Source organism: Antechinus flavipes, chromosome 2 (genome assembly GCF_016432865.1).
Source record: "Antechinus flavipes isolate AdamAnt ecotype Samford, QLD, Australia chromosome 2, AdamAnt_v2, whole genome shotgun sequence".
NCBI classification, from domain to species: domain Eukaryota; kingdom Metazoa; phylum Chordata; class Mammalia; order Dasyuromorphia; family Dasyuridae; genus Antechinus; species Antechinus flavipes.
The window spans coordinates 334,007,510-334,018,046 of NC_067399.1; the positions used below are offsets into that span (position 1 = coordinate 334,007,510).

Here is a 10,537-nt window from a genome sequence, read left to right on the forward strand (position 1 = left end):
AATGTTGTAAAAAAAAAATTACCCTGGCATGGATTCTGTCAATATAAAGTTATTATAAAATAAAATAAAATAAAAATAAGAAATGACCAGCAGAATGATTTCAGAAAAGCCTGGAGAGACTTACATGAACTGGTGCTGAGTGAAATGAGCAGGACCAGATCATTATGCACCACAACAAGACTATACAATGATCATTTCTGCTCTCTTCATCTATGAGTTGATTCAAACCAGTTCCAATTGTTCAGTGATGAAGAAAGCCATCTACACTCACGGAGAGGACTGTGGGAACAGAGTGTGGAACATTCTCACTCTTCTGGTATTTGCTTGCATTTTGTTTTCTTTCTCAGATTTTTTTTCTTCCTCCTTGATCAGATTTTTCTTGTGCAGCAAGAAAACTGCATAAGTATGTATTCATATATTGGATTTAACATATATTTTAACATATTTAACATGTATTGGACTATCTGCCATCTAGGGGAGGGGAAGAGAGGAAAGAGGGGGAAATTTAGAACAGAAGGTTTTGCAAGGGTCAATGTTGAAAAATTATCCATGCATATATTTTGTAAATAAAAAGCTTTAATAATAATAATAATAAGGTATGCACAGTTTTAGGGTTTGGGGGGGTAGAATTATATCAAATTAAATTTTAGTTAACAATAGTACTGTTATTGTCATCATGGTATACATTCACTTGATGTATTAAGCCCTACAAAACACTTTATACACCTAATCTCATTTTATTTTAATTAAGAGATATTCAAGGCCTATCAGCTTGTAAGAATGTCTAATGGTATCCATTTCAAGCTTATAACCATTTGGATGGTTAAGTAGAGCATGATATTTATCATAACAAAACTTGGATTATGGAAAATTGAAGGGATTATCCTGAGTTTTAGAGCATCCCAGACTACTATTAGGAAGCAATAGCTGGGCAACATATTGTATAGGAAGCTTTTATTAAGTGCCTACTATGTTCCAGCCACTGTGCTTTATAAATCTCATTTGATCTTCACAACAATCCTGTGAAGTAGGTAGGTATTATTAGTAGCATACACATTTTGGAGTTGAAGAAACTGAGGAATTATTCTGAAATGGGGGTAAGGAACCAGAGAGAATAAAAAGATTACTTCTTCTTTGGGATATTTCTTCCCCAGAATTGAATCAGGTTAATATAAGATCAAAGCCTTTTCTCACATTTAGGTATACCACTGATAGACCTATATCCAAAAGTGATAGAAGAAAGAGCTAAAGATCCTTTATGTATCAAATATTTACAACAGTGTTCTTTATAATGGTAAAAAAAAAAAAAAAAAAAACCTGGAAACTTAGAAGATTTCAGCAACTAAGGAATAGCTAAAAAAATTATTTTGGCATATCATTGTGATAGAGTATTGTTGTGTGTTTTAAGAAAAGAGAAAATAAATGGCTTCCAAAAACATGAATTATTAGATAATAAAGTGCACAGAAACTAGAAAAAGCTGTATTATAAGGATTAATACTATAAAAAATGAAAAATTTTAAGGACTTTTATAAATTAATGAAAAATGAAATGAGTAGAACCAGCAGAAATTTATACAATAATAATACTATAAAAATAAACAAGTTAGAAAGTTGGAAGAACTATGATCAATATAATAATCATTCATAATGCAATAATTCATAATTCAACTAATGTTGAAACATGCCATCTGTTACAGAGATTTGAGAGTACTGGGGGCAAAATAAGATATATGTGTGTGTGCATACATTTATATATACATATATACATATACATATATATATAATATACACATAGATACAAACACATGCATATATGCATATTTTAAAATGTGAATATTTTATTAGGCATATATTTCTATTTGTGTATAACCATTGGGGGAATTTTTTTGCTTTACTAAGTATATTTGTTACACAATGTTTCCTTTCCCCCCCTTTTTTTTACAATATAGAGAGGAGAAAATATATATTTCTATTAATTTTTTTTAATTCAAAGAAGGGATACTTAGCTCTTCTTCCAAGTTTGCTTCAGTCACATCCATGAAACCAGGACTATATTCAACTTAGATGGTAGGCATTGTGGCCATCAAGGACCCCTTCGTTAACTTCAGTGATATGATTTATATGTTTCAATATGATTTCACCCATCACAACTTTAAGGATAGTGTCAAGGCTGAGAATGGAAAGTTGAAAATCAATGAAAAAGGCATTTTCATCTTCCACCAATATTAAAAAGAAGATGCTGGATGGAGCCTAGTATGTTGTAGAGTCTTGGGTATATTTACTACATAGAAAGGCTGTGACTCATTTGGAGGATAAAACCAAGAGAGTCATTATTTTTTTCCTTTTCTGTTGGAATCCTTACTAACTGCTAAGTAATTAGAGTTGATCTAATCTTACAAGAAGTTGTTTTGGCCAGAACCTGAAACAAGGTACTAAGTAGAACTAATTAAGACAAGGCTTGTGTTCACACCTTTACTCATTGGAGTCCACAAGTATGCTAGCTTCACAAAGTACACTTTCTACACCTCCCTTAAAGCTCATTGGGCCAGAGAGCACTATGGGAGAAAACCCATAATCCCATTCTCTCAGAAAAGGCGGATAAAAGGCCAGCGATGAGGGATCTATGGCAGAATATACTTTTTCCTCTTGGCTGGCTGATCGCTCTGGACTCGAGAGGAACGACTCTGGTGCAGAGAACACTTTGACGGATTTCAGTGGAGCTACGCCAGAAGCCCTCTCTCCGCGGCAAGTTGGTGGCTGGGCTCCCCAGAGGGAGATAAGAGAGACCTTCCATCTCTGTCTTGGTTGGAGGCAGAAGAAAGCAGAGGCAGAGGCTGAAGGACAGAACCTTTGGATTTGGAGACATCCGAAGGGCTCTAAGCCTCTAAACCGGCTGTGCTTTGAGAAGAACAAACTCCAACATTTGAACTCTAACACTTTTCTGCTAATGCCCCAATGTCTATGAGGTGAGTGAAACATGAGAAATAAAATTCTTCCTTTGGGATTGTCAATAATGCTCTCCAGCCCTACCAACTGCTTGGCTCCCTTGGCCAAGATCGTTCATGACAATTTTGGCTTTGTGGAAGGACTCATGACTACAGTCCATGCCATAACTGTTGCCGAAAAGACAGGCATGGCCCCTCTGGCAAACTGTAGCATTATGGGCATCGTACTGCCCCAAACATCATCCCTATTTACCTGGGTGCTACTAAGGCTGTAGGCAAGGTTATACCTGAGCTGAATGGGAAGCTCATAGTCAAGGTCTTCCATGTTCCTATTCCCAGTGTATCTATTGTGAATCTGACTATTGCCTAGAGAAACCTGAAAATACTATGATATCAAGGAAACGGTGAAGCAATCATCAGAGGTACCCTTGAAGGGCATCTTAGGATACAAAAAGGACCAGGTTGTATCTTACGACTTTGATAGTGATATCCAGTCTTCTTCCTTTGATGCTGATGCTGATATTTTCCTCAATAACCGTTTTGTCAAGCTTATTTTCTAGTATGACAATAAGTATAATTTTGGCTCTACAGGACTTCCAAGGAATAAAATGGAAAACCATCCATCCCCAGTCAAAAAAGGAGTTCCATCACTGGGGAATCCATATCCTTAATCTATGCCATATTCACATCCTTGTCCCAAAGTATCCCTGGAGTAGGAGAGGAAAACTACAGTCCTATATTCTGTAATCAATAAAGTCCTATATTCTATTCAATAAATACTATACACAGTGAAAATAATAATTGAAATAGGATATTACAGATGTGAAATGTTGCATGAAGTTTTAAATGAAGCTACTGAATTATTTTGTTTTTTTTTTATTTTACTTAATTATTTTATTTTGTTCCAAGAGAACTCTCTTATTCCTCAAAAAACCCTCCTTCACCAGTCTTCATGTCTCTCTACCATCTGTTTCACATGCCCAAACTGTTTCCCCTCCTTATATTTGCCTCATAGAAGCCCTGTCTTCTTTCAACATGTAGTTCGAGCATTACATTTTATGTAATATTTTTCCTGGTCCTATATGCCTCCTCTCCCTTAAATATTAATGCCATCCATCCCAAACTACCTTTTATATAATTGCATATGTTATATACATTTTCATTATTTGTATTAATTGTATATACTCTCTATATATAATGTATTTGCGTTAATTATCTTTATGTTTATGTTATATGTATTTTTATTTGAATTTTCCCCCCTTAGAACTCTTATGTAATTTCAATTGATTGTTATGTAAGATTCTATTAGATAGGGATTATTTTATTCTTTGTATTTGCATCCTCAGTATCTAGTACAGCCTTCAGCACTTGATGGCTATTTATCAATTGAGTAATTAATCAAGCACTGATTGTTTTACTGACCTGTGCTCAGGGGAGGAAAGAGAAAGAAGGAAGCCAAAAATATGGCTTTATCTAAGCAAAATGCATATTCCCACAGCCATTGTAGTCTAGTATACATTATTGCCACTGGCCAGGGTGGTGACTTTAAGTCCAAGTGTGCTAAAAGAAGAGTACCAGTTTCACAGCTTTTATGCTCCAACTAGATTCTATACTCTAAGCTTTCGTATATCCTTACTTTTAGGGAAATCATCTTTGACCTCATCTGCCATCCCTGAAGATCAATTAGAATTTTCTATGCAAATCTCAAGAAAAGCCACAGTATATATCCATCTCCAAAGGATGGGGTTCAGGTCCAGTGATTCAGAAGTTTCCTTATTTGTTTCTGTTAAGTGCTATTTAAAAGAGTAAAATGCCACCTTCAAGGCTGTTCTCCCATCAGGAGTCTCTCCTTCATATGTTCAAACTATGCAAAGCTCTTTGAAAACTGGAGCAGAAATAATCTTGTTTAATATCCTTCCCTTAATATCAAGCAAGACATAAGAAAGACATCTGTACAGCAAAGGTGTGTGACACTGTTATGGGGAAGATACAAAATCCATTTTAAATTAAAGGGGGATTCCCTATATCATAAATTACAAGTTCTTCTATATGCAACTATTTTTAGATAATGTGCCAAGGTTGTACCAAGGGACCAGATATTATGGAATCCTTTAAATAGAACCTTCTTATAAAAGAATTTATCCTGACTATCCACACAAGGAAGTCACAGTGGTTAAAAAAAAAAGTCTATTCACCAAAACTATTTGGTATTGGCTAAGAAATAGATTAGTTGATCAATGGAATAGGTTAGGTTCACAAGACAGAATAGTCAACTATAGCAATTTAGTGTTTGACAAACCCAAGGATCCTAACTTTTGGGATAAGAATTCATTATTTGACAAAAACTGCTGGGATAACTGGAAATTAGTATAGCAGAAACTAGGCATGGACCCACACTTAATACTATATACCAAGATGAGATCAAAATGGGTCCATGATTTAGGCATAAAGAATGAGATTATAAATAAATTAGAGGAACATAGGATAGTTTATCTCTCAGACTTGTGGAAGAGAAAGCAATTTGTTACCAAAGATGAACCAGAGACCATTACTGATCACAAAATAGAAAATTTTGATTATATCAAATTAAAAAGGCTTCATATAAACAAAACTAATGCAGACAAGATTAGAAGGGAAGCAACAAACTGGGAAAACATCTTCACAGTTAAAGGTTCTGATAAAGGCCTCATTTCTAAAATATGTAGAGAATTGACTCTAATTTATAAGAAATCAGAGAAATGCAAATTAAGACAACCCTGAGATACCACTATATACCTGTCAGATTGGCTAAGAAGACAGGAAAAAAATGATGATGAATGTTGGAGGGGATGCGGGAAAACTGGGACACTGATGCATTGTTGGTGGAGTTGTGAACGAATCCAACCATTCTGGAGAGCAATCTGGAATTATGCCCCAAAAGTTATCAAACTGTGCATACCCTTTGATCCAGCAGTACTACTACTGGGTTTATATCCCAAAAAAATACTAAAGAAGGGAAAGGAACCTGTATGTGCCAAAATGTTTGTGGCAGCCCTGTTTGTAGTGGCTAGAAACTGGAAACTTAGTGGATGCCCATCAACTGGAGAATGGTTGGATAAATTGTGGTATATAAATGTTATGGAATATTATTGTTCTGTAAAAAATGACCAGCAGGATGAATACAGAGAGACTTGGAGAGACTTACATGAACTGATGCTAAGTGAAATGAGCAGAACCAGGAGATCATTATATGCCTCAACAACGATATTATTATATGAAGATGTATTCTGATAGAAGTGGATTTCTTTGACAAAGAGACCTAACTCAGTTTCAATTGATCAATGATGGACAGAAGGAGCTACACCCAAAGAAAGAACACTGGGAAATGAATGTAAATTGTTTGCATTTTTGTTTTTCTTCCTGGGTTATTTCTACCTTCTGAATCCAATTGTCCCTGTGCAACAAGAGAACTGTTTGGTTCTGCATACATATATTGTATCTAGGATATACTGCGACATATTTAACATATATAGGACTGCTTGCCATCTAGGGGAGGGGGTGGAGGGAGAAAGGGGAAAAAAATCAGAACAGAAGTGAGTGCAAGGGATAATGTTGTAAAAAATTACCTTGGCATGGGTTCTGTCAATAAAAAGTTATTATAATTTTAAAAAGTCTATTATCCAAATTATGACATATAATTACATAGATAGTTTATAGAACTCATTCATTAGTATGTATATTAGTATGTAACTTTCAAATATTGTAAATGCACAATGTTTTGACCCACACCTAAATATGAGAACTGAAAAAAAAAATCTACATGGTAATCAAATCCTTGATCTTGGTTAGTGAGCTTTGCTCATTTTCCATTAGCGTGTATCTGTCACAAATGAGGCTTGAGGTCACAAAGGCACAAATCTATCATCCCTTATTTGTAAAAATGGTGATAATAATAGCATTCATCTCTGAAGGCTCTTGTGAGTATCAAATAGTGAAGTACAAGTAAAGAGTTTTGCAAACTTCAAAGTGTAATAAAAATGCTCATTATTATTATCACCTGTGGAATGCTGTACAAGCCCAAAACAGACACTGGTGGGCTCGATAGTGATTTCAATGAGACAGATTTTTGGTCAATAAAATCAATGATTGAATAGTACAGACAGTCAGTTAGAGTTCTTCAAAAATCTATCTGAGCCAAGGAAAGAATTTAGTGAAATTTAAATAGGTGTCCACTGTCCTTCTTTATGTGCAATGGGGGTGGAGAGATTTGAATTCAAATCAGAATCTTCTGTTTCTTTAAATCTATAATAGGAACCAACAAGAAGGAAGAAAACTGATACGATCACCTCTTCTGTGATGCACATCTCTCTTGCTTAACTTTATATTTTATCCAATTAAATAGCTTAGTAAGGTCACAACACTCAAATAGAGCTTTGTTAACATAATATATTGGGAAGAAATTAAAAGACTATAGCCAAGTACTAAGAGGGAGAGAGATAGTGCAGAGCTGTAATTAAGTGAGTTAGAGTCTTAGATAAGAAAGGATATAGGGAGTAAAATGATATAGAAGAATGGTATGATTGACAGCATGACTCTAACCCATACCTCTAACCACAGTGAAGGGCCAGATAAATCTGCTACCATACACAAACAGTTATACTTTCTATTTTTCCCTATTCTCTCATTCTTCCTATATCTCCTTTTTCATATCTTCTACAAGATTCATCCACCCTTCAATATATCCATTCACTTTATCATATCCCATCACACACATTATCTTAAAGTATGAATCATAGAGTTATCATACCCATTTTCTTCTCTGTCAACTTACATATTAAACTCTTTTCCTTATTTTCATACTTGTCCCTATATTCTTACTCCTACCTCAGTCATCCTAATAATTTTAACCTTCCCATTCTTGATAGACATCCTCCTATTTGCCTTAATCTCTGTAGCTTTTTCTTTCCCTTGTATTTATATCTTGTATATATATCTTACTTGTATAATATCTTACTTTGAATTCAAAACTGTCAGACCACTGATACAGACCACTTCATGTCTCTTATCCAATCCTCTTAATTCTGACTCCTAACTATTCTTTCTGACTCTCAAGTCCCCATTCCTGTTCCCTAATGCAGTAGCATTCTGTCTTTCTCATTTTATGATATTCTTTCACTCAATTTGCCTCCCTCTTAATATCTGTGTAATGATTCCTATAATATGTGAGACAAAAAGGAAGAAGGAAGAAGGAAAATATCAGCCTCTGAAACATGACTTTTCCGTTTAATTCAGTCTTTTTCTTTTTTCTAAATAAAAACTTTTATTAAAAATTTGAAAATTACAATTAATGAAACTCCATATTTTCTGAACTAGTGAGACTATATGAAACAATAGAAAGGATACTATTTTTAAGAATTTTTAAAAAGATGTTAAAACACAAGGAGTTTAAAAAAAAAAAAAAAGAATGGCATATAGAAGAAGGGGAGGGAGTGGACTTTATAACAGAAAAGAAGATTAATTCAAGATCCAGAGTATTTAATTATACTCCACTCAAAATTTCGCTCAACCCATACTTATTAAGCAAATATGTAGTAAAAATACAATAAAAAACAATAATCCATAAGTCAGGATTAATCAAATGAAATAAGTCATTTTAATAACATGCTCATTATCATATTCATACAAATTTAAATCTATGTCAAACTAGGCTCCTCATTTCTGAGACCATCAAATAACATCATTTAATGCATTACAGTCTATCAGGACTTTTTCCAAATGCAGCTTATAGGCTTGATTCTGGTCTATTTGCTACTAATCCACATACTTATTTGCTAATATTCAGGAGCTCCTGAATTCACCTTGAGTATTTGAGTTCCTGTCAGAATCAATCACACTGATCCTTTTCTGTGTAATCTAGATTTCTTAAATACCAAACATTATAGATCAGAAGTGAGGGGTAAAAAAGGGCTACCAAAGAAGCTCCATGGAGTCCCACAGAGAATTAGTTTTCAAGATAAGCCTAAAACAAGGGAAATCAGTTTGAAAGTTATGAAAGTTGAAATGATAATCTTAAACAAAAGAGAGAAGAACTGAAGAACTTATGTGAACAACTTTTTTGAAAAAATGCCTTTTGAGAACTGTGGAACTGATTTGAAAAGGAAGAATTCAAGTCTCTATGGGTAGGCTAATACTAATCCAAAATGGTTGAGAATACATGTATCTCAGATCAAGGAATTTTTCAAAAAAGCAAAGTCATCCTATGCACTCTTCTATGAAATAGATTTGGGTGTTTCTGTAGGACAAATCATATGCACTATATGCATATACAGTCCTTTTATTTTAACATAGAAAGACTAGTAAATGCAAGCTAACTTCAGAACCAAATGTGTTCTCCCATATTTAGAAAGATAGTCATATAAAAGAACTATTTGCCAAAAATCATTTCTATGAGCTTTTTTGTGATGGCTAAGAACTGGAGATCAAATGGGTGCCCATTAATTGGGGAATGATTAAACAAGCTATAGTATGTTTGAGGTAGAATATTATTGTGCTATAAGAAATGACAATCAGTAAAAACCTGGAAAGACTTATATGAATTAAGGCAAAATGAAATTAGTGGAACCAGAAAAAATACACAGTAGAAATATCATTCAATGAAGAACTGCAAATGACTTAGGTATTCTCAGCAATACAATGAAACAAAACAATCCCAAAGGAAAGAATGCAAACTGAAGCAAGCCATTTTTTTCATTCTTTTTCTTTTATTGGTTACTTCTTATGTATAATGACTAAAATGGAAATATTTTATATGATTGCACATGTATAATCCTATCTACTTATCATCTCAGGAAGGGGAAGAGAGTAGGAAGAAAGGGAGGAGCAGAATTTTGGAACTTAGAAGTAAAGTTTTCCATGTAACTAAGGAAAAATAAAACTACATACACACTATAAGGCAAATGAGTCAGGAAAGAAGGACAAAGAGGAGTGAGAAATAGGAGAGAAATGAAAAGAATCAGAAATTGGGTCAAAGGGCTGCCAGGGAGACAGGAAAAATTAAAAAGATTTACAGGGAAATATAAAACTCCATGGGGCCTTAGCAAGGGAGTTCTTATGTTATTCTTACTCTTCCACCAGATCTGACATTTTAGAAGGTTAATAAGTACTGTTCAAAGTTCACTCATTTATTTAACATCACTTTAGTATAAGAGTTTTGAAAATCCTTTTCCATTTTTTTCTAGACTTGGAGAACAGCTAAAATGGATAGCAAAATGAATAATTCCAACCTTTTGAGTTTCAGTTTCCTTATCTCTGAAATGAGAGCGGAGAGGTAAGACTACATTAACTCTAAAGTTCTTTCTAACATCAATGATGCGATTAATGGCAGTGCAGAGTTGTGGGAACCCCTTTTTGGTAGACACAGGTCCAACATGAAAGAATGCACGAACCCGAAATATTAGACTGGCAAAAAGGAAGTTTATTGTTGGCACTACAAAAGCCAGCTTTAGAGAGATAAAGGTCCTAGCAGAGAAATCCTGGCAGAAAGATAAAGAGAGGTGTTAACACTTAGAAGAGAATGTCTTCTCAATGGTCAGGAGTCCTGACAGGCAGCTATG

The 10,537-nt window shown here is 34.3% G+C and overlaps 1 pseudogene; it reads left to right on the plus strand.

The window, feature by feature from the left end:
- The first annotated feature begins 2,940 nt into the window (after positions 1-2,940).
- LOC127546676 (glyceraldehyde-3-phosphate dehydrogenase-like) lies at positions 2,941-3,616 on the plus strand (annotated as a pseudogene).
- The last annotated feature ends 6,921 nt before the right edge of the window (positions 3,617-10,537 follow it).